Source organism: Rhinoderma darwinii (genome assembly GCF_050947455.1).
Source record: "Rhinoderma darwinii isolate aRhiDar2 chromosome 5 unlocalized genomic scaffold, aRhiDar2.hap1 SUPER_5_unloc_25, whole genome shotgun sequence".
Classification (NCBI taxonomy): domain Eukaryota; kingdom Metazoa; phylum Chordata; class Amphibia; order Anura; family Rhinodermatidae; genus Rhinoderma; species Rhinoderma darwinii.
The window spans coordinates 47,372-73,286 of NW_027461782.1; the positions used below are offsets into that span (position 1 = coordinate 47,372).

Consider the following 25,915-nt stretch of genomic DNA (forward strand, 5'->3'; position numbering starts at 1 on the left):
GTCAAATAGCGGAGTGGAGTAGGGGAACAGCAAACAGCCATTAAAGCCGCCCGCCCGCCCGCCCGCCCGCCTGCCTGCCTGCCTGCCTGCCTGCCCGCCACAATGGACCTACCTGTGTACACTACATGGATGTGATGGAATGTACTGTCGTCCCTACATTTCAAGAAGAAGTAAGAATTGCAGTTGCAACAAAGCCTTGCTTGCCTACAAAGAGAGCAGCAATTTGGATTTGTTACTATGTTACCTAGAAGAATAACAAACTGTGCAAGGATGGAGGTTGTAGGAGCAAAGAGAAGTTGTCTGTAAAGTTGGTGGATGCTTATTTTCCATTTTGCAGTCCCTTGTCTCCCTCTTGTGGCCTCCTGGAGGCAAATAAATGTGCAAAAAAAAGACAGCCTGGCGGCCGGCTGTTGCAGTGTTGCCCTCTCAGGCAACACTGAGTGACTGACTGAGCCGCACCGTCTTATATAAAGTTCAGACGGAACTTTGCACGTGTCATAGTGGAGCCCTCAGGATTCCAGAGCCAGCTTTCTGACATCATAATGGGGCCTGCCTCAGAGATAAAAGCCTGGGCCCAGGCAGTGTTGGTCAGTGCTGCTCAGCAGGCAGCACCGGACTGGACTGGATTAAAGCTGATACAAGGTGTGAAGGAACAAGGGGTGGCTGTGGGCATGCACTTGCTGCCGCTGCCAGTGTTTATCTGCATGGCAGGAGGGCATTTGGGCGTTGCCAGGAAGGCGTTTTTATGTAGATTCCTCCTCTTTCAGCACTGCATTGTGGTGCAAGCAAAAGAAGCAAATCCTGTGTAGCTTCCTCTCCGGCCTTTATTCACCTCCCGCTTAGTAGCTGTAAATGTGTGTGAGCCTGCAGGGCCCCATGGAATTGCCTAGGAGTAGGCTGAATCAATCGCTGCAAGGGGTGAACAGCAGTATGGGACAGGCTCGGGCAAGGCAAGGGCCGCTCGGGTTATCGCTTCTCGGCCTTTTGGCTAAGATCAAGTGTAGTATCTGTTCTTATCAGTTTAATATCTGATACGTCCCCTATCTGGGGACCATATATTAAATGGATTTTTAGAACAGGGAGATGGAAATAGAGCTTGCTCTGTCCACTCCACGCATTGACCTGGTATTGCAGTATTTCCAGGACCGGTGCACCCTTCCCTTATGTGTTGACTAAAATCAGATTCCAAAAGTGCTATTTGTGTTTGCTATTGTTTTTGTCTTTCTGATGGGATCTCCCCTTTTAATCCCATTATTTCAACACCTGTTGGACAATGCATTTGTACAGTCATGTGTGATAATGAGCTCATTTATTAAATGCAATTAATTAATACATTGCCACCTCTTGTTGTGTGTGTGTCTTCTGTGTTTCTGTGTTTCCGGCATTTCACATTGGAACAGCTCATTCACCTTCCTTGTCTTCTCTCCGCCCTCCCTCCTAGGTAGGTTAAAGAGCTGCACCTGAGCCAGCCACTGATTGATGCAGCACCACAGTCAAATAGCGGAGTGGAGTAGGGGAACAGCAAACAGCCATTAAAGCCGCCCGCCCGCCCGCCCGCCCGCCTGCCTGCCTGCCTGCCTGCCTGCCCGCCACAATGGACCTACCTGTGTACACTACATGGATGTGATGGAATGTACTGTCGTCCCTACATTTCAAGAAGAAGTAAGAATTGCAGTTGCAACAAAGCCTTGCTTGCCTACAAAGAGAGCAGCAATTTGGATTTGTTACTATGTTACCTAGAAGAATAACAAACTGTGCAAGGATGGAGGTTGTAGGAGCAAAGAGAAGTTGTCTGTAAAGTTGGTGGATGCTTATTTTCCATTTTGCAGTCCCTTGTCTCCCTCTTGTGGCCTCCTGGAGGCAAATAAATGTGCAAAAAAAAGACAGCCTGGCGGCCGGCTGTTGCAGTGTTGCCCTCTCAGGCAACACTGAGTGACTGACTGAGCCGCACCGTCTTATATAAAGTTCAGACGGAACTTTGCACGTGTCATAGTGGAGCCCTCAGGATTCCAGAGCCAGCTTTCTGACATCATAATGGGGCCTGCCTCAGAGATAAAAGCCTGGGCCCAGGCAGTGTTGGTCAGTGCTGCTCAGCAGGCAGCACCGGACTGGACTGGATTAAAGCTGATACAAGGTGTGAAGGAACAAGGGGTGGCTGTGGGCATGCACTTGCTGCCGCTGCCAGTGTTTATCTGCATGGCAGGAGGGCATTTGGGCGTTGCCAGGAAGGCGTTTTTATGTAGATTCCTCCTCTTTCAGCACTGCATTGTGGTGCAAGCAAAAGAAGCAAATCCTGTGTAGCTTCCTCTCCGGCCTTTATTCACCTCCCGCTTAGTAGCTGTAAATGTGTGTGAGCCTGCAGGGCCCCATGGAATTGCCTAGGAGTAGGCTGAATCAATCGCTGCAAGGGGTGAACAGCAGTATGGGACAGGCTCGGGCAAGGCAAGGGCCGCTCGGGTTATCGCTTCTCGGCCTTTTGGCTAAGATCAAGTGTAGTACCTGCTCAAGCTGAGGTTAGTAATCATCCCTGCCGGTGGTTCATGGGCCATCGTAGGGGGATGACAGAACGCCAAGGTGAGGGCAGGGAACCACAACGGTCATCGCTCTGGTGTACGCATTTGGTTTAAAGGTACCATTTGTAGGTGACCAGGCGACCGCCGGATCGAGGTCATTAGGTCGGGTAGTTTGGAAGCCCGAGTTGCTATGTGCCCCAGGGCTGGTGACCCTGGGGTGCCCTAACTCACTGGGGGTGGGATCCCACTGAGTGAAGGCACACTTGCACGCACTCTCTTTCACGCTATATGAGCACACACCTTTATTCTCCCGGCCTTCTGGCTGGGAGATGAGGAATTTTTTATACCTGGCGGATGTCCAGGCTGTATCACAGCGCACATCCACTTATTTAATTTTGTTTTTCACTGTGTGTTTGTCACGTTTTGTCACAAGGATTTTGGGATGCGGTGCCCTTTTGGGACCCTCCTGAGGTCTAGGGGGAAAATGTGTGGCCATCTGGTTCCGTTTTCCCCTGCAACCCGGCCTCCCTTCTTCGGAGGGGAGGTGCACCTTTGATGCAGGCTCCAAGGTGGACACTGGGGTGGCAGCCCAGGTAGAAGCCTTGGAGTGTTGTTGGGTCTCCCTAAGCTTCGGCGAGGGGGGATCATCGATCCTTGATCCTCTAGGCCTAAGGCTTGGAGGGTCGAGGAATGGTTATGCGGGGCCTCTCTCTTTTAAGAGAAGGGCTGCGATAGACCGCATCCTTGTGCACTTTTTGTGTGGCACCTCTGCACTTTTTATGCACTTGGGTGATAGAAAGCACGACTCGGGCTTTCAATAAAAAAAAAAAAAAAATCTGTTCTTATCAGTTTAATATCTGATACGTCCCCTATCTGGGGACCATATATTAAATGGATTTTTAGAACAGGGAGATGGAAATAGAGCTTGCTCTGTCCACTCCACGCATTGACCTGGTATTGCAGTATTTCCAGGACCGGTGCACCCTTCCCTTATGTGTTGACTAAAATCAGATTCCAAAAGTGCTATTTGTGTTTGCTATTGTTTTTGTCTTTCTGATGGGATCTCCCCTTTTAATCCCATTATTTCAACACCTGTTGGACAATGCATTTGTACAGTCATGTGTGATAATGAGCTCATTTATTAAATGCAATTAATTAATACATTGCCACCTCTTGTTGTGTGTGTGTCTTCTGTGTTTCTGTGTTTCCGGCATTTCACATTGGAACAGCTCATTCACCTTCCTTGTCTTCTCTCCGCCCTCCCTCCTAGGTAGGTTAAAGAGCTGCACCTGAGCCAGCCACTGATTGATGCAGCACCACAGTCAAATAGCGGAGTGGAGTAGGGGAACAGCAAACAGCCATTAAAGCCGCCCGCCCGCCCGCCCGCCCGCCTGCCTGCCTGCCTGCCTGCCTGCCCGCCACAATGGACCTACCTGTGTACACTACATGGATGTGATGGAATGTACTGTCGTCCCTACATTTCAAGAAGAAGTAAGAATTGCAGTTGCAACAAAGCCTTGCTTGCCTACAAAGAGAGCAGCAATTTGGATTTGTTACTATGTTACCTAGAAGAATAACAAACTGTGCAAGGATGGAGGTTGTAGGAGCAAAGAGAAGTTGTCTGTAAAGTTGGTGGATGCTTATTTTCCATTTTGCAGTCCCTTGTCTCCCTCTTGTGGCCTCCTGGAGGCAAATAAATGTGCAAAAAAAAGACAGCCTGGCGGCCGGCTGTTGCAGTGTTGCCCTCTCAGGCAACACTGAGTGACTGACTGAGCCGCACCGTCTTATATAAAGTTCAGACGGAACTTTGCACGTGTCATAGTGGAGCCCTCAGGATTCCAGAGCCAGCTTTCTGACATCATAATGGGGCCTGCCTCAGAGATAAAAGCCTGGGCCCAGGCAGTGTTGGTCAGTGCTGCTCAGCAGGCAGCACCGGACTGGACTGGATTAAAGCTGATACAAGGTGTGAAGGAACAAGGGGTGGCTGTGGGCATGCACTTGCTGCCGCTGCCAGTGTTTATCTGCATGGCAGGAGGGCATTTGGGCGTTGCCAGGAAGGCGTTTTTATGTAGATTCCTCCTCTTTCAGCACTGCATTGTGGTGCAAGCAAAAGAAGCAAATCCTGTGTAGCTTCCTCTCCGGCCTTTATTCACCTCCCGCTTAGTAGCTGTAAATGTGTGTGAGCCTGCAGGGCCCCATGGAATTGCCTAGGAGTAGGCTGAATCAATCGCTGCAAGGGGTGAACAGCAGTATGGGACAGGCTCGGGCAAGGCAAGGGCCGCTCGGGTTATCGCTTCTCGGCCTTTTGGCTAAGATCAAGTGTAGTATCTGTTCTTATCAGTTTAATATCTGATACGTCCCCTATCTGGGGACCATATATTAAATGGATTTTTAGAACAGGGAGATGGAAATAGAGCTTGCTCTGTCCACTCCACGCATTGACCTGGTATTGCAGTATTTCCAGGACCGGTGCACCCTTCCCTTATGTGTTGACTAAAATCAGATTCCAAAAGTGCTATTTGTGTTTGCTATTGTTTTTGTCTTTCTGATGGGATCTCCCCTTTTAATCCCATTATTTCAACACCTGTTGGACAATGCATTTGTACAGTCATGTGTGATAATGAGCTCATTTATTAAATGCAATTAATTAATACATTGCCACCTCTTGTTGTGTGTGTGTCTTCTGTGTTTCTGTGTTTCCGGCATTTCACATTGGAACAGCTCATTCACCTTCCTTGTCTTCTCTCCGCCCTCCCTCCTAGGTAGGTTAAAGAGCTGCACCTGAGCCAGCCACTGATTGATGCAGCACCACAGTCAAATAGCGGAGTGGAGTAGGGGAACAGCAAACAGCCATTAAAGCCGCCCGCCCGCCCGCCCGCCCGCCTGCCTGCCTGCCTGCCTGCCTGCCCGCCACAATGGACCTACCTGTGTACACTACATGGATGTGATGGAATGTACTGTCGTCCCTACATTTCAAGAAGAAGTAAGAATTGCAGTTGCAACAAAGCCTTGCTTGCCTACAAAGAGAGCAGCAATTTGGATTTGTTACTATGTTACCTAGAAGAATAACAAACTGTGCAAGGATGGAGGTTGTAGGAGCAAAGAGAAGTTGTCTGTAAAGTTGGTGGATGCTTATTTTCCATTTTGCAGTCCCTTGTCTCCCTCTTGTGGCCTCCTGGAGGCAAATAAATGTGCAAAAAAAAGACAGCCTGGCGGCCGGCTGTTGCAGTGTTGCCCTCTCAGGCAACACTGAGTGACTGACTGAGCCGCACCGTCTTATATAAAGTTCAGACGGAACTTTGCACGTGTCATAGTGGAGCCCTCAGGATTCCAGAGCCAGCTTTCTGACATCATAATGGGGCCTGCCTCAGAGATAAAAGCCTGGGCCCAGGCAGTGTTGGTCAGTGCTGCTCAGCAGGCAGCACCGGACTGGACTGGATTAAAGCTGATACAAGGTGTGAAGGAACAAGGGGTGGCTGTGGGCATGCACTTGCTGCCGCTGCCAGTGTTTATCTGCATGGCAGGAGGGCATTTGGGCGTTGCCAGGAAGGCGTTTTTATGTAGATTCCTCCTCTTTCAGCACTGCATTGTGGTGCAAGCAAAAGAAGCAAATCCTGTGTAGCTTCCTCTCCGGCCTTTATTCACCTCCCGCTTAGTAGCTGTAAATGTGTGTGAGCCTGCAGGGCCCCATGGAATTGCCTAGGAGTAGGCTGAATCAATCGCTGCAAGGGGTGAACAGCAGTATGGGACAGGCTCGGGCAAGGCAAGGGCCGCTCGGGTTATCGCTTCTCGGCCTTTTGGCTAAGATCAAGTGTAGTATCTGTTCTTATCAGTTTAATATCTGATACGTCCCCTATCTGGGGACCATATATTAAATGGATTTTTAGAACAGGGAGATGGAAATAGAGCTTGCTCTGTCCACTCCACGCATTGACCTGGTATTGCAGTATTTCCAGGACCGGTGCACCCTTCCCTTATGTGTTGACTAAAATCAGATTCCAAAAGTGCTATTTGTGTTTGCTATTGTTTTTGTCTTTCTGATGGGATCTCCCCTTTTAATCCCATTATTTCAACACCTGTTGGACAATGCATTTGTACAGTCATGTGTGATAATGAGCTCATTTATTAAATGCAATTAATTAATACATTGCCACCTCTTGTTGTGTGTGTGTCTTCTGTGTTTCTGTGTTTCCGGCATTTCACATTGGAACAGCTCATTCACCTTCCTTGTCTTCTCTCCGCCCTCCCTCCTAGGTAGGTTAAAGAGCTGCACCTGAGCCAGCCACTGATTGATGCAGCACCACAGTCAAATAGCGGAGTGGAGTAGGGGAACAGCAAACAGCCATTAAAGCCGCCCGCCCGCCCGCCCGCCCGCCTGCCTGCCTGCCTGCCTGCCTGCCCGCCACAATGGACCTACCTGTGTACACTACATGGATGTGATGGAATGTACTGTCGTCCCTACATTTCAAGAAGAAGTAAGAATTGCAGTTGCAACAAAGCCTTGCTTGCCTACAAAGAGAGCAGCAATTTGGATTTGTTACTATGTTACCTAGAAGAATAACAAACTGTGCAAGGATGGAGGTTGTAGGAGCAAAGAGAAGTTGTCTGTAAAGTTGGTGGATGCTTATTTTCCATTTTGCAGTCCCTTGTCTCCCTCTTGTGGCCTCCTGGAGGCAAATAAATGTGCAAAAAAAAGACAGCCTGGCGGCCGGCTGTTGCAGTGTTGCCCTCTCAGGCAACACTGAGTGACTGACTGAGCCGCACCGTCTTATATAAAGTTCAGACGGAACTTTGCACGTGTCATAGTGGAGCCCTCAGGATTCCAGAGCCAGCTTTCTGACATCATAATGGGGCCTGCCTCAGAGATAAAAGCCTGGGCCCAGGCAGTGTTGGTCAGTGCTGCTCAGCAGGCAGCACCGGACTGGACTGGATTAAAGCTGATACAAGGTGTGAAGGAACAAGGGGTGGCTGTGGGCATGCACTTGCTGCCGCTGCCAGTGTTTATCTGCATGGCAGGAGGGCATTTGGGCGTTGCCAGGAAGGCGTTTTTATGTAGATTCCTCCTCTTTCAGCACTGCATTGTGGTGCAAGCAAAAGAAGCAAATCCTGTGTAGCTTCCTCTCCGGCCTTTATTCACCTCCCGCTTAGTAGCTGTAAATGTGTGTGAGCCTGCAGGGCCCCATGGAATTGCCTAGGAGTAGGCTGAATCAATCGCTGCAAGGGGTGAACAGCAGTATGGGACAGGCTCGGGCAAGGCAAGGGCCGCTCGGGTTATCGCTTCTCGGCCTTTTGGCTAAGATCAAGTGTAGTATCTGTTCTTATCAGTTTAATATCTGATACGTCCCCTATCTGGGGACCATATATTAAATGGATTTTTAGAACAGGGAGATGGAAATAGAGCTTGCTCTGTCCACTCCACGCATTGACCTGGTATTGCAGTATTTCCAGGACCGGTGCACCCTTCCCTTATGTGTTGACTAAAATCAGATTCCAAAAGTGCTATTTGTGTTTGCTATTGTTTTTGTCTTTCTGATGGGATCTCCCCTTTTAATCCCATTATTTCAACACCTGTTGGACAATGCATTTGTACAGTCATGTGTGATAATGAGCTCATTTATTAAATGCAATTAATTAATACATTGCCACCTCTTGTTGTGTGTGTGTCTTCTGTGTTTCTGTGTTTCCGGCATTTCACATTGGAACAGCTCATTCACCTTCCTTGTCTTCTCTCCGCCCTCCCTCCTAGGTAGGTTAAAGAGCTGCACCTGAGCCAGCCACTGATTGATGCAGCACCACAGTCAAATAGCGGAGTGGAGTAGGGGAACAGCAAACAGCCATTAAAGCCGCCCGCCCGCCCGCCCGCCCGCCTGCCTGCCTGCCTGCCTGCCTGCCCGCCACAATGGACCTACCTGTGTACACTACATGGATGTGATGGAATGTACTGTCGTCCCTACATTTCAAGAAGAAGTAAGAATTGCAGTTGCAACAAAGCCTTGCTTGCCTACAAAGAGAGCAGCAATTTGGATTTGTTACTATGTTACCTAGAAGAATAACAAACTGTGCAAGGATGGAGGTTGTAGGAGCAAAGAGAAGTTGTCTGTAAAGTTGGTGGATGCTTATTTTCCATTTTGCAGTCCCTTGTCTCCCTCTTGTGGCCTCCTGGAGGCAAATAAATGTGCAAAAAAAAGACAGCCTGGCGGCCGGCTGTTGCAGTGTTGCCCTCTCAGGCAACACTGAGTGACTGACTGAGCCGCACCGTCTTATATAAAGTTCAGACGGAACTTTGCACGTGTCATAGTGGAGCCCTCAGGATTCCAGAGCCAGCTTTCTGACATCATAATGGGGCCTGCCTCAGAGATAAAAGCCTGGGCCCAGGCAGTGTTGGTCAGTGCTGCTCAGCAGGCAGCACCGGACTGGACTGGATTAAAGCTGATACAAGGTGTGAAGGAACAAGGGGTGGCTGTGGGCATGCACTTGCTGCCGCTGCCAGTGTTTATCTGCATGGCAGGAGGGCATTTGGGCGTTGCCAGGAAGGCGTTTTTATGTAGATTCCTCCTCTTTCAGCACTGCATTGTGGTGCAAGCAAAAGAAGCAAATCCTGTGTAGCTTCCTCTCCGGCCTTTATTCACCTCCCGCTTAGTAGCTGTAAATGTGTGTGAGCCTGCAGGGCCCCATGGAATTGCCTAGGAGTAGGCTGAATCAATCGCTGCAAGGGGTGAACAGCAGTATGGGACAGGCTCGGGCAAGGCAAGGGCCGCTCGGGTTATCGCTTCTCGGCCTTTTGGCTAAGATCAAGTGTAGTATCTGTTCTTATCAGTTTAATATCTGATACGTCCCCTATCTGGGGACCATATATTAAATGGATTTTTAGAACAGGGAGATGGAAATAGAGCTTGCTCTGTCCACTCCACGCATTGACCTGGTATTGCAGTATTTCCAGGACCGGTGCACCCTTCCCTTATGTGTTGACTAAAATCAGATTCCAAAAGTGCTATTTGTGTTTGCTATTGTTTTTGTCTTTCTGATGGGATCTCCCCTTTTAATCCCATTATTTCAACACCTGTTGGACAATGCATTTGTACAGTCATGTGTGATAATGAGCTCATTTATTAAATGCAATTAATTAATACATTGCCACCTCTTGTTGTGTGTGTGTCTTCTGTGTTTCTGTGTTTCCGGCATTTCACATTGGAACAGCTCATTCACCTTCCTTGTCTTCTCTCCGCCCTCCCTCCTAGGTAGGTTAAAGAGCTGCACCTGAGCCAGCCACTGATTGATGCAGCACCACAGTCAAATAGCGGAGTGGAGTAGGGGAACAGCAAACAGCCATTAAAGCCGCCCGCCCGCCCGCCCGCCCGCCTGCCTGCCTGCCTGCCTGCCTGCCCGCCACAATGGACCTACCTGTGTACACTACATGGATGTGATGGAATGTACTGTCGTCCCTACATTTCAAGAAGAAGTAAGAATTGCAGTTGCAACAAAGCCTTGCTTGCCTACAAAGAGAGCAGCAATTTGGATTTGTTACTATGTTACCTAGAAGAATAACAAACTGTGCAAGGATGGAGGTTGTAGGAGCAAAGAGAAGTTGTCTGTAAAGTTGGTGGATGCTTATTTTCCATTTTGCAGTCCCTTGTCTCCCTCTTGTGGCCTCCTGGAGGCAAATAAATGTGCAAAAAAAAGACAGCCTGGCGGCCGGCTGTTGCAGTGTTGCCCTCTCAGGCAACACTGAGTGACTGACTGAGCCGCACCGTCTTATATAAAGTTCAGACGGAACTTTGCACGTGTCATAGTGGAGCCCTCAGGATTCCAGAGCCAGCTTTCTGACATCATAATGGGGCCTGCCTCAGAGATAAAAGCCTGGGCCCAGGCAGTGTTGGTCAGTGCTGCTCAGCAGGCAGCACCGGACTGGACTGGATTAAAGCTGATACAAGGTGTGAAGGAACAAGGGGTGGCTGTGGGCATGCACTTGCTGCCGCTGCCAGTGTTTATCTGCATGGCAGGAGGGCATTTGGGCGTTGCCAGGAAGGCGTTTTTATGTAGATTCCTCCTCTTTCAGCACTGCATTGTGGTGCAAGCAAAAGAAGCAAATCCTGTGTAGCTTCCTCTCCGGCCTTTATTCACCTCCCGCTTAGTAGCTGTAAATGTGTGTGAGCCTGCAGGGCCCCATGGAATTGCCTAGGAGTAGGCTGAATCAATCGCTGCAAGGGGTGAACAGCAGTATGGGACAGGCTCGGGCAAGGCAAGGGCCGCTCGGGTTATCGCTTCTCGGCCTTTTGGCTAAGATCAAGTGTAGTATCTGTTCTTATCAGTTTAATATCTGATACGTCCCCTATCTGGGGACCATATATTAAATGGATTTTTAGAACAGGGAGATGGAAATAGAGCTTGCTCTGTCCACTCCACGCATTGACCTGGTATTGCAGTATTTCCAGGACCGGTGCACCCTTCCCTTATGTGTTGACTAAAATCAGATTCCAAAAGTGCTATTTGTGTTTGCTATTGTTTTTGTCTTTCTGATGGGATCTCCCCTTTTAATCCCATTATTTCAACACCTGTTGGACAATGCATTTGTACAGTCATGTGTGATAATGAGCTCATTTATTAAATGCAATTAATTAATACATTGCCACCTCTTGTTGTGTGTGTGTCTTCTGTGTTTCTGTGTTTCCGGCATTTCACATTGGAACAGCTCATTCACCTTCCTTGTCTTCTCTCCGCCCTCCCTCCTAGGTAGGTTAAAGAGCTGCACCTGAGCCAGCCACTGATTGATGCAGCACCACAGTCAAATAGCGGAGTGGAGTAGGGGAACAGCAAACAGCCATTAAAGCCGCCCGCCCGCCCGCCCGCCCGCCTGCCTGCCTGCCTGCCTGCCTGCCCGCCACAATGGACCTACCTGTGTACACTACATGGATGTGATGGAATGTACTGTCGTCCCTACATTTCAAGAAGAAGTAAGAATTGCAGTTGCAACAAAGCCTTGCTTGCCTACAAAGAGAGCAGCAATTTGGATTTGTTACTATGTTACCTAGAAGAATAACAAACTGTGCAAGGATGGAGGTTGTAGGAGCAAAGAGAAGTTGTCTGTAAAGTTGGTGGATGCTTATTTTCCATTTTGCAGTCCCTTGTCTCCCTCTTGTGGCCTCCTGGAGGCAAATAAATGTGCAAAAAAAAGACAGCCTGGCGGCCGGCTGTTGCAGTGTTGCCCTCTCAGGCAACACTGAGTGACTGACTGAGCCGCACCGTCTTATATAAAGTTCAGACGGAACTTTGCACGTGTCATAGTGGAGCCCTCAGGATTCCAGAGCCAGCTTTCTGACATCATAATGGGGCCTGCCTCAGAGATAAAAGCCTGGGCCCAGGCAGTGTTGGTCAGTGCTGCTCAGCAGGCAGCACCGGACTGGACTGGATTAAAGCTGATACAAGGTGTGAAGGAACAAGGGGTGGCTGTGGGCATGCACTTGCTGCCGCTGCCAGTGTTTATCTGCATGGCAGGAGGGCATTTGGGCGTTGCCAGGAAGGCGTTTTTATGTAGATTCCTCCTCTTTCAGCACTGCATTGTGGTGCAAGCAAAAGAAGCAAATCCTGTGTAGCTTCCTCTCCGGCCTTTATTCACCTCCCGCTTAGTAGCTGTAAATGTGTGTGAGCCTGCAGGGCCCCATGGAATTGCCTAGGAGTAGGCTGAATCAATCGCTGCAAGGGGTGAACAGCAGTATGGGACAGGCTCGGGCAAGGCAAGGGCCGCTCGGGTTATCGCTTCTCGGCCTTTTGGCTAAGATCAAGTGTAGTATCTGTTCTTATCAGTTTAATATCTGATACGTCCCCTATCTGGGGACCATATATTAAATGGATTTTTAGAACAGGGAGATGGAAATAGAGCTTGCTCTGTCCACTCCACGCATTGACCTGGTATTGCAGTATTTCCAGGACCGGTGCACCCTTCCCTTATGTGTTGACTAAAATCAGATTCCAAAAGTGCTATTTGTGTTTGCTATTGTTTTTGTCTTTCTGATGGGATCTCCCCTTTTAATCCCATTATTTCAACACCTGTTGGACAATGCATTTGTACAGTCATGTGTGATAATGAGCTCATTTATTAAATGCAATTAATTAATACATTGCCACCTCTTGTTGTGTGTGTGTCTTCTGTGTTTCTGTGTTTCCGGCATTTCACATTGGAACAGCTCATTCACCTTCCTTGTCTTCTCTCCGCCCTCCCTCCTAGGTAGGTTAAAGAGCTGCACCTGAGCCAGCCACTGATTGATGCAGCACCACAGTCAAATAGCGGAGTGGAGTAGGGGAACAGCAAACAGCCATTAAAGCCGCCCGCCCGCCCGCCCGCCCGCCTGCCTGCCTGCCTGCCTGCCTGCCCGCCACAATGGACCTACCTGTGTACACTACATGGATGTGATGGAATGTACTGTCGTCCCTACATTTCAAGAAGAAGTAAGAATTGCAGTTGCAACAAAGCCTTGCTTGCCTACAAAGAGAGCAGCAATTTGGATTTGTTACTATGTTACCTAGAAGAATAACAAACTGTGCAAGGATGGAGGTTGTAGGAGCAAAGAGAAGTTGTCTGTAAAGTTGGTGGATGCTTATTTTCCATTTTGCAGTCCCTTGTCTCCCTCTTGTGGCCTCCTGGAGGCAAATAAATGTGCAAAAAAAAGACAGCCTGGCGGCCGGCTGTTGCAGTGTTGCCCTCTCAGGCAACACTGAGTGACTGACTGAGCCGCACCGTCTTATATAAAGTTCAGACGGAACTTTGCACGTGTCATAGTGGAGCCCTCAGGATTCCAGAGCCAGCTTTCTGACATCATAATGGGGCCTGCCTCAGAGATAAAAGCCTGGGCCCAGGCAGTGTTGGTCAGTGCTGCTCAGCAGGCAGCACCGGACTGGACTGGATTAAAGCTGATACAAGGTGTGAAGGAACAAGGGGTGGCTGTGGGCATGCACTTGCTGCCGCTGCCAGTGTTTATCTGCATGGCAGGAGGGCATTTGGGCGTTGCCAGGAAGGCGTTTTTATGTAGATTCCTCCTCTTTCAGCACTGCATTGTGGTGCAAGCAAAAGAAGCAAATCCTGTGTAGCTTCCTCTCCGGCCTTTATTCACCTCCCGCTTAGTAGCTGTAAATGTGTGTGAGCCTGCAGGGCCCCATGGAATTGCCTAGGAGTAGGCTGAATCAATCGCTGCAAGGGGTGAACAGCAGTATGGGACAGGCTCGGGCAAGGCAAGGGCCGCTCGGGTTATCGCTTCTCGGCCTTTTGGCTAAGATCAAGTGTAGTACCTGCTCAAGCTGAGGTTAGTAATCATCCCTGCCGATGGTACGTGGGCCATCGTAGGGGGATGACAGAACGCCGAGGTGAGGGCAGGGAACCACAACGGTCATCGCTCTGGTGTACGCATTTGGTTTAAAGGTACCATTTGTAGGTGACCAGGCGACCGCCGGATCGAGGTCATTAGGCCGGGTAGTTTGGAAGCCCGAGTTGCTATGTGCCCCAGGGCTGGTGACCCTGGGGTGCCCTAACTCACTGGGGGTGGGATCCCACTGAGTGAAGGCACACTTGCACGCACTCTCTTTCACGCTATATGAGCACACACCTTTATTCTCCCGGCCTTCTGGCTGGGAGATGAGGAATTTTTTTATACCTGGCGGATGTCCAGGCTGTATCACAGCGCACATCCACTTATTTAATTTTGTTTTTCACTGTGTGTTTGTCACGTTTGTCACAAGGATTTTGGGATGCGGTGCCCTTTTGGGACCCTCCTGAGGTCTAGGGGGAAAATGTGTGGCCTTCTGGTTCCTTTTTCCCCTGCAACCTGGCCTCCCTTCTTCGGAGGGGAGGTGCAACTAGGATGCAGGCTCCTAGGTGGACACTGGGGTGGCAGCCCAGGTAGAAGCCTAGGAGTGTGTTTGGGTCTCCCTAAGCTCCGGCGAGGGGGGACCATCGATCCTTGATCCTCTAGGCCTATGGTTTGGAGGGTCAGGGAATGGTTATGCGGGGCCTCTCTCTTTTAAGAGAAGGGCTGCGATAGACCGCATCCTTGTGCACTTTTTGTGTGGCACCTCTGCACTTTTTATGCACTTGGGTGATAGAAAGCACGACTCGGGCTTTAGAAAAGATCTGTTCTTATCAGTTTAATATCTGATACGTCCCCTATCTGGGGACCATATATTAAATGGATTTTTAGAACAGGGAGATGGAAATAGAGCTTGCTCTGTCCACTCCACGCATTGACCTGGTATTGCAGTATTTCCAGGACCGGTGCACCCTTCCCTTATGTGTTGACTAAAATCAGATTCCAAAAGTGCTATTTGTGTTTGCTATTGTTTTTGTCTTTCTGATGGGATCTCCCCTTTTAATCCCATTATTTCAACACCTGTTGGACAATGCATTTGTACAGTCATGTGTGATAATGAGCTCATTTATTAAATGCAATTAATTAATACATTGCCACCTCTTGTTGTGTGTGTGTCTTCTGTGTTTCTGTGTTTCCGGCATTTCACATTGGAACAGCTCATTCACCTTCCTTGTCTTCTCTCCGCCCTCCCTCCTAGGTAGGTTAAAGAGCTGCACCTGAGCCAGCCACTGATTGATGCAGCACCACAGTCAAATAGCGGAGTGGAGTAGGGGAACAGCAAACAGCCATTAAAGCCGCCCGCCCGCCCGCCCGCCCGCCTGCCTGCCTGCCTGCCTGCCTGCCCGCCACAATGGACCTACCTGTGTACACTACATGGATGTGATGGAATGTACTGTCGTCCCTACATTTCAAGAAGAAGTAAGAATTGCAGTTGCAACAAAGCCTTGCTTGCCTACAAAGAGAGCAGCAATTTGGATTTGTTACTATGTTACCTAGAAGAATAACAAACTGTGCAAGGATGGAGGTTGTAGGAGCAAAGAGAAGTTGTCTGTAAAGTTGGTGGATGCTTATTTTCCATTTTGCAGTCCCTTGTCTCCCTCTTGTGGCCTCCTGGAGGCAAATAAATGTGCAAAAAAAAGACAGCCTGGCGGCCGGCTGTTGCAGTGTTGCCCTCTCAGGCAACACTGAGTGACTGACTGAGCCGCACCGTCTTATATAAAGTTCAGACGGAACTTTGCACGTGTCATAGTGGAGCCCTCAGGATTCCAGAGCCAGCTTTCTGACATCATAATGGGGCCTGCCTCAGAGATAAAAGCCTGGGCCCAGGCAGTGTTGGTCAGTGCTGCTCAGCAGGCAGCACCGGACTGGACTGGATTAAAGCTGATACAAGGTGTGAAGGAACAAGGGGTGGCTGTGGGCATGCACTTGCTGCCGCTGCCAGTGTTTATCTGCATGGCAGGAGGGCATTTGGGCGTTGCCAGGAAGGCGTTTTTATGTAGATTCCTCCTCTTTCAGCACTGCATTGTGGTGCAAGCAAAAGAAGCAAATCCTGTGTAGCTTCCTCTCCGGCCTTTATTCACCTCCCGCTTAGTAGCTGTAAATGTGTGTGAGCCTGCAGGGCCCCATGGAATTGCCTAGGAGTAGGCTGAATCAATCGCTGCAAGGGGTGAACAGCAGTATGGGACAGGCTCGGGCAAGGCAAGGGCCGCTCGGGTTATCGCTTCTCGGCCTTTTGGCTAAGATCAAGTGTAGTACTTTAGGGTATTGCCTTGTTTCTTGGTCAGGAGGTGCCCTGGTACCCTTTTCCTTGGCCTGGGGGGATCGTTTCTCTTAGGAGAGACTTCACCCCTCTGCTGCTATTGGGGAGGAGGATTAGTCCAGGGCAACGGGGAGCGATCACCTGCCTGGTACTTCGGTACTGAAGGTATTCTTTGGAGATTGCTGGAATTCGTTTGGAGCAGGATGGAGGAAATTCCCGAATATATGCGTACCAGGAATGCTGTCCGGTTTTTCGTGGAGGAATCTGAGCGACAAAGGAAGGATCTGGAGTTCATCACAAAGGTTCTTTTGTTGGATTTCTTTCAGCTGGAGAGATCATGCATTTTGGCGGTGATGGACTATCCGAGGAGAGGGTGCTTTGACGTTACCTTCGCCACAGAAGAAATTTATGCTGTCTTTTTAGAACGCTTGAAGGAAGGTAAAAGGGACCCAAGACTTGTGGGTGTGAAGGTAACACCACATTTTGTGCCAAACAAAAAGTTGGTGGTTGTAAAAATGTTTTCGCCTTACGTGGATGAAGAGGACATTAAGTTATTTCTCAATAAGTTTTGTGAGGAGGTGGTGGGAAAGGGGAAAGTGTTTAACCCTTTTGGATTTTGGACTGGGAAGTGGAAATTTCTTTGTAAATTTGTGAGAATTGGTGAATCTAGAAACCTATTGTTTCCTCCAGCGCGGTTCAAGATTGGAAGTGCGTGTGGAAATTTATTTTTTCTTGGAATGGATATGTTTTGTTTGAATTGTAAAGAGTATGGTCATGAGAGAGAAGCCTGTGAGAAAGTAATGTGTACAAAATGTCTGCAAGAGGGACATAAGTATAATGAATGTCAGAAAGGGAAAGTATGTAATATGTGTGGAGAGGAGGGGCACATATTCAAATCGTGCCCAAAGAAAAGCAAACGTGAGGTACAAGAGGAAAATAAGAAGATAGTCAAAAGAAAGGAAGCGGAAGTTAGTTTGGAAGAAGGCAAGCTTCACAAATTGGAAGGAAGTGGGCAAAGTGATGAGAAAAAAAGGAAAAAAGCAGAGAGAAAGAAAAAAAGTGTCATTTCAGAAGAGGAAAGAGCAGAAAGAGACAGGTTATTGGAAGAAGTAGAGCAGTTACGTAGTAAAATTAATTTTGAAAAAATGCGGAGGAGGGTGCGGCTCTGTGTAAGAGAAAATTTACCAGGGTTTCTTGAAAGGTATGGTGTGCCAACGTGGTTAACGTGCATTGTAAACTGTGAGTGGGATGGTAATGATTTGCAGGAACATCTAGTGGATATGTTAGGAACTATTGCTGTTAAAAAAGGAATGTTTTTTTGATTTCTTAAGAAAAAAAAAGGAAAGAGGAAAACAAAAATTAATTGTACGTTTTCAGTTTTCATTGTGATGATCTAAGTCTTTTTTATTTTGAATTTTATGATTTTTAAGACGTGATCTGAATGAAAAAAAAAAAAAAAAATCTGTTCTTATCAGTTTAATATCTGATACGTCCCCTATCTGGGGACCATATATTAAATGGATTTTTAGAACAGGGAGATGGAAATAGAGCTTGCTCTGTCCACTCCACGCATTGACCTGGTATTGCAGTATTTCCAGGACCGGTGCACCCTTCCCTTATGTGTTGACTAAAATCAGATTCCAAAAGTGCTATTTGTGTTTGCTATTGTTTTTGTCTTTCTGATGGGATCTCCCCTTTTAATCCCATTATTTCAACACCTGTTGGACAATGCATTTGTACAGTCATGTGTGATAATGAGCTCATTTATTAAATGCAATTAATTAATACATTGCCACCTCTTGTTGTGTGTGTGTCTTCTGTGTTTCTGTGTTTCCGGCATTTCACATTGGAACAGCTCATTCACCTTCCTTGTCTTCTCTCCGCCCTCCCTCCTAGGTAGGTTAAAGAGCTGCACCTGAGCCAGCCACTGATTGATGCAGCACCACAGTCAAATAGCGGAGTGGAGTAGGGGAACAGCAAACAGCCATTAAAGCCGCCCGCCCGCCTGCCTGCCTGCCTGCCTGCCTGCCCGCCACAATGGACCTACCTGTGTACACTACATGGATGTGATGGAATGTACTGTCGTCCCTACATTTCAAGAAGAAGTAAGAATTGCAGTTGCAACAAAGCCTTGCTTGCCTACAAAGAGAGCAGCAATTTGGATTTGTTACTATGTTACCTAGAAGAATAACAAACTGTGCAAGGATGGAGGTTGTAGGAGCAAAGAGAAGTTGTCTGTAAAGTTGGTGGATGCTTATTTTCCATTTTGCAGTCCCTTGTCTCCCTCTTGTGGCCTCCTGGAGGCAAATAAATGTGCAAAAAAAAGACAGCCTGGCGGCCGGCTGTTGCAGTGTTGCCCTCTCAGGCAACACTGAGTGACTGACTGAGCCGCACCGTCTTATATAAAGTTCAGACGGAACTTTGCACGTGTCATAGTGGAGCCCTCAGGATTCCAGAGCCAGCTTTCTGACATCATAATGGGGCCTGCCTCAGAGATAAAAGCCTGGGCCCAGGCAGTGTTGGTCAGTGCTGCTCAGCAGGCAGCACCGGACTGGACTGGATTAAAGCTGATACAAGGTGTGAAGGAACAAGGGGTGGCTGTGGGCATGCACTTGCTGCCGCTGCCAGTGTTTATCTGCATGGCAGGAGGGCATTTGGGCGTTGCCAGGAAGGCGTTTTTATGTAGATTCCTCCTCTTTCAGCACTGCATTGTGGTGCAAGCAAAAGAAGCAAATCCTGTGTAGCTTCCTCTCCGGCCTTTATTCACCTCCCGCTTAGTAGCTGTAAATGTGTGTGAGCCTGCAGGGCCCCATGGAATTGCCTAGGAGTAGGCTGAATCAATCGCTGCAAGGGGTGAACAGCAGTATGGGACAGGCTCGGGCAAGGCAAGGGCCGCTCGGGTTATCGCTTCTCGGCCTTTTGGCTAAGATCAAGTGTAGTATCTGTTCTTATCAGTTTAATATCTGATACGTCCCCTATCTGGGGACCATATATTAAATGGATTTTTAGAACAGGGAGATGGAAATAGAGCTTGCTCTGTCCACTCCACGCATTGACCTGGTATTGCAGTATTTCCAGGACCGGTGCACCCTTCCCTTATGTGTTGACTAAAATCAGATTCCAAAAGTGCTATTTGTGTTTGCTATTGTTTTTGTCTTTCTGATGGGATCTCCCCTTTTAATCCCATTATTTCAACACCTGTTGGACAATGCATTTGTACAGTCATGTGTGATAATGAGCTCATTTATTAAATGCAATTAATTAATACATTGCCACCTCTTGTTGTGTGTGTGTCTTCTGTGTTTCTGTGTTTCCGGCATTTCACATTGGAACAGCTCATTCACCTTCCTTGTCTTCTCTCCGCCCTCCCTCCTAGGTAGGTTAAAGAGCTGCACCTGAGCCAGCCACTGATTGATGCAGCACCACAGTCAAATAGCGGAGTGGAGTAGGGGAACAGCAAACAGCCATTAAAGCCGCCCGCCCGCCCGCCCGCCCGCCTGCCTGCCTGCCTGCCTGCCTGCCCGCCACAATGGACCTACCTGTGTACACTACATGGATGTGATGGAATGTACTGTCGTCCCTACATTTCAAGAAGAAGTAAGAATTGCAGTTGCAACAAAGCCTTGCTTGCCTACAAAGAGAGCAGCAATTTGGATTTGTTACTATGTTACCTAGAAGAATAACAAACTGTGCAAGGATGGAGGTTGTAGGAGCAAAGAGAAGTTGTCTGTAAAGTTGGTGGATGCTTATTTTCCATTTTGCAGTCCCTTGTCTCCCTCTTGTGGCCTCCTGGAGGCAAATAAATGTGCAAAAAAAAGACAGCCTGGCGGCCGGCTGTTGCAGTGTTGCCCTCTCAGGCAACACTGAGTGACTGACTGAGCCGCACCGTCTTATATAAAGTTCAGACGGAACTTTGCACGTGTCATAGTGGAGCCCTCAGGATTCCAGAGCCAGCTTTCTGACATCATAATGGGGCCTGCCTCAGAGATAAAAGCCTGGGCCCAGGCAGTGTTGGTCAGTGCTGCTCAGCAGGCAGCACCGGACTGGACTGGATTAAAGCTGATACAAGGTGTGAAGGAACAAGGGGTGGCTGTGGGCATGCACTTGCTGCCGCTGCCAGTGTTTATCTGCATGGCAGGAGGGCATTTGGGCGTTGCCAGGAAGGCGTTTTTATGTAGATTCCTCCTCTTTCAGCACTGCATTGTGGTGCAAGCAAAAGAAGCAAATCCTGTGTAGCTTCCTCTCCGGCCTTTATTCACCTCCCGCTTAGTAGCTGTAAATGTGTGTGAGCCTGCAGGGCCCCATGGAATTGCCTAGGAGTAGGCTGAATCAATCGCTGCAAGGGGTGAACAGCAGTATGGGACAGGCTCGGGCAAGGCAAGGGCCGCTCGGGTTATCGCTTCTCGGCCTTTTGGCTAAGATCAAGTGTAGTATCTGTTCTTATCAGTTTAATATCTGATACGTCCCCTATCTGGGGACCATATATTAAATGGATTTTTAGAACAGGGAGATGGAAATAGAGCTTGCTCTGTCCACTCCACGCATTGACCTGGTATTGCAGTATTTCCAGGACCGGTGCACCCTTCCCTTATGTGTTGACTAAAATCAGATTCCAAAAGTGCTATTTGTGTTTGCTATTGTTTTTGTCTTTCTGATGGGATCTCCCCTTTTAATCCCATTATTTCAACACCTGTTGGACAATGCATTTGTACAGTCATGTGTGATAATGAGCTCATTTATTAAATGCAATTAATTAATACATTGCCACCTCTTGTTGTGTGTGTGTCTTCTGTGTTTCTGTGTTTCCGGCATTTCACATTGGAACAGCTCATTCACCTTCCTTGTCTTCTCTCCGCCCTCCCTCCTAGGTAGGTTAAAGAGCTGCACCTGAGCCAGCCACTGATTGATGCAGCACCACAGTCAAATAGCGGAGTGGAGTAGGGGAACAGCAAACAGCCATTAAAGCCGCCCGCCCGCCCGCCCGCCCGCCTGCCTGCCTGCCTGCCTGCCTGCCCGCCACAATGGACCTACCTGTGTACACTACATGGATGTGATGGAATGTACTGTCGTCCCTACATTTCAAGAAGAAGTAAGAATTGCAGTTGCAACAAAGCCTTGCTTGCCTACAAAGAGAGCAGCAATTTGGATTTGTTACTATGTTACCTAGAAGAATAACAAACTGTGCAAGGATGGAGGTTGTAGGAGCAAAGAGAAGTTGTCTGTAAAGTTGGTGGATGCTTATTTTCCATTTTGCAGTCCCTTGTCTCCCTCTTGTGGCCTCCTGGAGGCAAATAAATGTGCAAAAAAAAGACAGCCTGGCGGCCGGCTGTTGCAGTGTTGCCCTCTCAGGCAACACTGAGTGACTGACTGAGCCGCACCGTCTTATATAAAGTTCAGACGGAACTTTGCACGTGTCATAGTGGAGCCCTCAGGATTCCAGAGCCAGCTTTCTGACATCATAATGGGGCCTGCCTCAGAGATAAAAGCCTGGGCCCAGGCAGTGTTGGTCAGTGCTGCTCAGCAGGCAGCACCGGACTGGACTGGATTAAAGCTGATACAAGGTGTGAAGGAACAAGGGGTGGCTGTGGGCATGCACTTGCTGCCGCTGCCAGTGTTTATCTGCATGGCAGGAGGGCATTTGGGCGTTGCCAGGAAGGCGTTTTTATGTAGATTCCTCCTCTTTCAGCACTGCATTGTGGTGCAAGCAAAAGAAGCAAATCCTGTGTAGCTTCCTCTCCGGCCTTTATTCACCTCCCGCTTAGTAGCTGTAAATGTGTGTGAGCCTGCAGGGCCCCATGGAATTGCCTAGGAGTAGGCTGAATCAATCGCTGCAAGGGGTGAACAGCAGTATGGGACAGGCTCGGGCAAGGCAAGGGCCGCTCGGGTTATCGCTTCTCGGCCTTTTGGCTAAGATCAAGTGTAGTATCTGTTCTTATCAGTTTAATATCTGATACGTCCCCTATCTGGGGACCATATATTAAATGGATTTTTAGAACAGGGAGATGGAAATAGAGCTTGCTCTGTCCACTCCACGCATTGACCTGGTATTGCAGTATTTCCAGGACCGGTGCACCCTTCCCTTATGTGTTGACTAAAATCAGATTCCAAAAGTGCTATTTGTGTTTGCTATTGTTTTTGTCTTTCTGATGGGATCTCCCCTTTTAATCCCATTATTTCAACACCTGTTGGACAATGCATTTGTACAGTCATGTGTGATAATGAGCTCATTTATTAAATGCAATTAATTAATACATTGCCACCTCTTGTTGTGTGTGTGTCTTCTGTGTTTCTGTGTTTCCGGCATTTCACATTGGAACAGCTCATTCACCTTCCTTGTCTTCTCTCCGCCCTCCCTCCTAGGTAGGTTAAAGAGCTGCACCTGAGCCAGCCACTGATTGATGCAGCACCACAGTCAAATAGCGGAGTGGAGTAGGGGAACAGCAAACAGCCATTAAAGCCGCCCGCCCGCCCGCCCGCCCGCCTGCCTGCCTGCCTGCCTGCCTGCCCGCCACAATGGACCTACCTGTGTACACTACATGGATGTGATGGAATGTACTGTCGTCCCTACATTTCAAGAAGAAGTAAGAATTGCAGTTGCAACAAAGCCTTGCTTGCCTACAAAGAGAGCAGCAATTTGGATTTGTTACTATGTTACCTAGAAGAATAACAAACTGTGCAAGGATGGAGGTTGTAGGAGCAAAGAGAAGTTGTCTGTAAAGTTGGTGGATGCTTATTTTCCATTTTGCAGTCCCTTGTCTCCCTCTTGTGGCCTCCTGGAGGCAAATAAATGTGCAAAAAAAAGACAGCCTGGCGGCCGGCTGTTGCAGTGTTGCCCTCTCAGGCAACACTGAGTGACTGACTGAGCCGCACCGTCTTATATAAAGTTCAGACGGAACTTTGCACGTGTCATAGTGGAGCCCTCAGGATTCCAGAGCCAGCTTTCTGACATCATAATGGGGCCTGCCTCAGAGATAAAAGCCTGGGCCCAGGCAGTGTTGGTCAGTGCTGCTCAGCAGGCAGCACCGGACTGGACTGGATTAAAGCTGATACAAGGTGTGAAGGAACAAGGGGTGGCTGTGGGCATGCACTTGCTGCCGCTGCCAGTGTTTATCTGCATGGCAGGAGGGCATTTGGGCGTTGCCAGGAAGGCGTTTTTATGTAGATTCCTCCTCTTTCAGCACTGCATTGTGGTGCAAGCAAAAGAAGCAAATCCTGTGTAGCTTCCTCTCCGGCCTTTATTCACCTCCCGCTTAGTAGCTGTAAATGTGTGTGAGCCTGCAGGGCCCCATGGAATTGCCTAGGAGTAGGCTGAATCAATCGCTGCAAGGGGTGAACAGCAGTATGGGACAGGCTCGGGCAAGGCAAGGGCCGCTCGGGTTATCGCTTCTCGGCCTTTTGGCTAAGATCAAGTGTAGTATCTGTTCTTATCAGTTTAATATCTGATACGTCCCCTATCTGGGGACCATATATTAAATGGATTTTTAGAACAGGGAGATGGAAATAGAGCTTGCTCTGTCCACTCCACGCATTGACCTGGTATTGCAGTATTTCCAGGACCGGTGCACCCTTCCCTTATGTGTTGACTAAAATCAGATTCCAAAAGTGCTATTTGTGTTTGCTATTGTTTTTGTCTTTCTGATGGGATCTCCCCTTTTAATCCCATTATTTCAACACCTGTTGGACAATGCATTTGTACAGTCATGTGTGATAATGAGCTCATTTATTAAATGCAATTAATTAATACATTGCCACCTCTTGTTGTGTGTGTGTCTTCTGTGTTTCTGTGTTTCCGGCATTTCACATTGGAACAGCTCATTCACCTTCCTTGTCTTCTCTCCGCCCTCCCTCCTAGGTAGGTTAAAGAGCTGCACCTGAGCCAGCCACTGATTGATGCAGCACCACAGTCAAATAGCGGAGTGGAGTAGGGGAACAGCAAACAGCCATTAAAGCCGCCCGCCCGCCCGCCCGCCCGCCTGCCTGCCTGCCTGCCTGCCCGCCACAATGGACCTACCTGTGTACACTACATGGATGTGATGGAATGTACTGTCGTCCCTACATTTCAAGAAGAAGTAAGAATTGCAGTTGCAACAAAGCCTTGCTTGCCTACAAAGAGAGCAGCAATTTGGATTTGTTACTATGTTACCTAGAAGAATAACAAACTGTGCAAGGATGGAGGTTGTAGGAGCAAAGAGAAGTTGTCTGTAAAGTTGGTGGATGCTTATTTTCCATTTTGCAGTCCCTTGTCTCCCTCTTGTGGCCTCCTGGAGGCAAATAAATGTGCAAAAAAAAGACAGCCTGGCGGCCGGCTGTTGCAGTGTTGCCCTCTCAGGCAACACTGAGTGACTGACTGAGCCGCACCGTCTTATATAAAGTTCAGACGGAACTTTGCACGTGTCATAGTGGAGCCCTCAGGATTCCAGAGCCAGCTTTCTGACATCATAATGGGGCCTGCCTCAGAGATAAAAGCCTGGGCCCAGGCAGTGTTGGTCAGTGCTGCTCAGCAGGCAGCACCGGACTGGACTGGATTAAAGCTGATACAAGGTGTGAAGGAACAAGGGGTGGCTGTGGGCATGCACTTGCTGCCGCTGCCAGTGTTTATCTGCATGGCAGGAGGGCATTTGGGCGTTGCCAGGAAGGCGTTTTTATGTAGATTCCTCCTCTTTCAGCACTGCATTGTGGTGCAAGCAAAAGAAGCAAATCCTGTGTAGCTTCCTCTCCGGCCTTTATTCACCTCCCGCTTAGTAGCTGTAAATGTGTGTGAGCCTGCAGGGCCCCATGGAATTGCCTAGGAGTAGGCTGAATCAATCGCTGCAAGGGGTGAACAGCAGTATGGGACAGGCTCGGGCAAGGCAAGGGCCGCTCGGGTTATCGCTTCTCGGCCTTTTGGCTAAGATCAAGTGTAGTATCTGTTCTTATCAGTTTAATATCTGATACGTCCCCTATCTGGGGACCATATATTAAATGGATTTTTAGAACAGGGAGATGGAAATAGAGCTTGCTCTGTCCACTCCACGCATTGACCTGGTATTGCAGTATTTCCAGGACCGGTGCACCCTTCCCTTATGTGTTGACTAAAATCAGATTCCAAAAGTGCTATTTGTGTTTGCTATTGTTTTTGTCTTTCTGATGGGATCTCCCCTTTTAATCCCATTATTTCAACACCTGTTGGACAATGCATTTGTACAGTCATGTGTGATAATGAGCTCATTTATTAAATGCAATTAATTAATACATTGCCACCTCTTGTTGTGTGTGTGTCTTCTGTGTTTCTGTGTTTCCGGCATTTCACATTGGAACAGCTCATTCACCTTCCTTGTCTTCTCTCCGCCCTCCCTCCTAGGTAGGTTAAAGAGCTGCACCTGAGCCAGCCACTGATTGATGCAGCACCACAGTCAAATAGCGGAGTGGAGTAGGGGAACAGCAAACAGCCATTAAAGCCGCCCGCCCGCCCGCCCGCCCGCCTGCCTGCCTGCCTGCCTGCCTGCCCGCCACAATGGACCTACCTGTGTACACTACATGGATGTGATGGAATGTACTGTCGTCCCTACATTTCAAGAAGAAGTAAGAATTGCAGTTGCAACAAAGCCTTGCTTGCCTACAAAGAGAGCAGCAATTTGGATTTGTTACTATGTTACCTAGAAGAATAACAAACTGTGCAAGGATGGAGGTTGTAGGAGCAAAGAGAAGTTGTCTGTAAAGTTGGTGGATGCTTATTTTCCATTTTGCAGTCCCTTGTCTCCCTCTTGTGGCCTCCTGGAGGCAAATAAATGTGCAAAAAAAAGACAGCC

General features: G+C 48.5%; 14 non-coding genes and 4 pseudogenes across 14 annotated transcripts; all 18 read left to right on the forward strand.

Moving 5' to 3' along the window:
- Positions 1-968: 968 nt before the first annotated feature.
- LOC142688222 (U2 spliceosomal RNA) lies at positions 969-1,159 on the forward strand. The gene has a single exon (XR_012857370.1). It is a non-coding gene; the product is annotated as a U2 spliceosomal RNA (small nuclear RNA).
- A 1,301-nt stretch (positions 1,160-2,460) lies between these two features.
- Positions 2,461-2,530, forward strand: LOC142688406 (U2 spliceosomal RNA; annotated as a pseudogene).
- A 788-nt stretch (positions 2,531-3,318) lies between these two features.
- Positions 3,319-3,501, forward strand: LOC142688370 (U2 spliceosomal RNA). The gene has a single exon (XR_012857490.1). It is a non-coding gene; the product is annotated as a U2 spliceosomal RNA (small nuclear RNA).
- Positions 3,502-4,802: 1,301 nt separating this feature from the next.
- LOC142688234 (U2 spliceosomal RNA) lies at positions 4,803-4,993 on the forward strand. The gene has a single exon (XR_012857381.1). It is a non-coding gene; the product is annotated as a U2 spliceosomal RNA (small nuclear RNA).
- A 1,301-nt stretch (positions 4,994-6,294) lies between these two features.
- On the forward strand, positions 6,295-6,485 carry LOC142688246 (U2 spliceosomal RNA). Its single transcript, XR_012857392.1, has one exon. It is a non-coding gene; the product is annotated as a U2 spliceosomal RNA (small nuclear RNA).
- Positions 6,486-7,786: 1,301 nt separating this feature from the next.
- Positions 7,787-7,977, forward strand: LOC142688258 (U2 spliceosomal RNA). The gene has a single exon (XR_012857403.1). It is a non-coding gene; the product is annotated as a U2 spliceosomal RNA (small nuclear RNA).
- A 1,301-nt stretch (positions 7,978-9,278) lies between these two features.
- On the forward strand, positions 9,279-9,469 carry LOC142688270 (U2 spliceosomal RNA). The gene has a single exon (XR_012857414.1). It is a non-coding gene; the product is annotated as a U2 spliceosomal RNA (small nuclear RNA).
- Positions 9,470-10,770: 1,301 nt separating this feature from the next.
- Positions 10,771-10,961, forward strand: LOC142688282 (U2 spliceosomal RNA). Its single transcript, XR_012857425.1, has one exon. It is a non-coding gene; the product is annotated as a U2 spliceosomal RNA (small nuclear RNA).
- Positions 10,962-12,262: 1,301 nt separating this feature from the next.
- LOC142688295 (U2 spliceosomal RNA) lies at positions 12,263-12,453 on the forward strand. Its single transcript, XR_012857436.1, has one exon. It is a non-coding gene; the product is annotated as a U2 spliceosomal RNA (small nuclear RNA).
- A 1,301-nt stretch (positions 12,454-13,754) lies between these two features.
- On the forward strand, positions 13,755-13,824 carry LOC142688403 (U2 spliceosomal RNA; annotated as a pseudogene).
- Positions 13,825-14,577: 753 nt separating this feature from the next.
- Positions 14,578-14,783, forward strand: LOC142688381 (U2 spliceosomal RNA; annotated as a pseudogene).
- Positions 14,784-16,084: 1,301 nt separating this feature from the next.
- Positions 16,085-16,195, forward strand: LOC142688399 (U2 spliceosomal RNA; annotated as a pseudogene).
- A 1,350-nt stretch (positions 16,196-17,545) lies between these two features.
- LOC142688358 (U2 spliceosomal RNA) lies at positions 17,546-17,741 on the forward strand. The gene has a single exon (XR_012857485.1). It is a non-coding gene; the product is annotated as a U2 spliceosomal RNA (small nuclear RNA).
- A 1,289-nt stretch (positions 17,742-19,030) lies between these two features.
- Positions 19,031-19,221, forward strand: LOC142688308 (U2 spliceosomal RNA). The gene has a single exon (XR_012857448.1). It is a non-coding gene; the product is annotated as a U2 spliceosomal RNA (small nuclear RNA).
- Positions 19,222-20,522: 1,301 nt separating this feature from the next.
- LOC142688320 (U2 spliceosomal RNA) lies at positions 20,523-20,713 on the forward strand. The gene has a single exon (XR_012857459.1). It is a non-coding gene; the product is annotated as a U2 spliceosomal RNA (small nuclear RNA).
- Positions 20,714-22,014: 1,301 nt separating this feature from the next.
- LOC142688332 (U2 spliceosomal RNA) lies at positions 22,015-22,205 on the forward strand. Its single transcript, XR_012857470.1, has one exon. It is a non-coding gene; the product is annotated as a U2 spliceosomal RNA (small nuclear RNA).
- A 1,301-nt stretch (positions 22,206-23,506) lies between these two features.
- LOC142688344 (U2 spliceosomal RNA) lies at positions 23,507-23,697 on the forward strand. The gene has a single exon (XR_012857480.1). It is a non-coding gene; the product is annotated as a U2 spliceosomal RNA (small nuclear RNA).
- Positions 23,698-24,994: 1,297 nt separating this feature from the next.
- Positions 24,995-25,185, forward strand: LOC142688356 (U2 spliceosomal RNA). The gene has a single exon (XR_012857484.1). It is a non-coding gene; the product is annotated as a U2 spliceosomal RNA (small nuclear RNA).
- Positions 25,186-25,915: the final 730 nt, after the last annotated feature.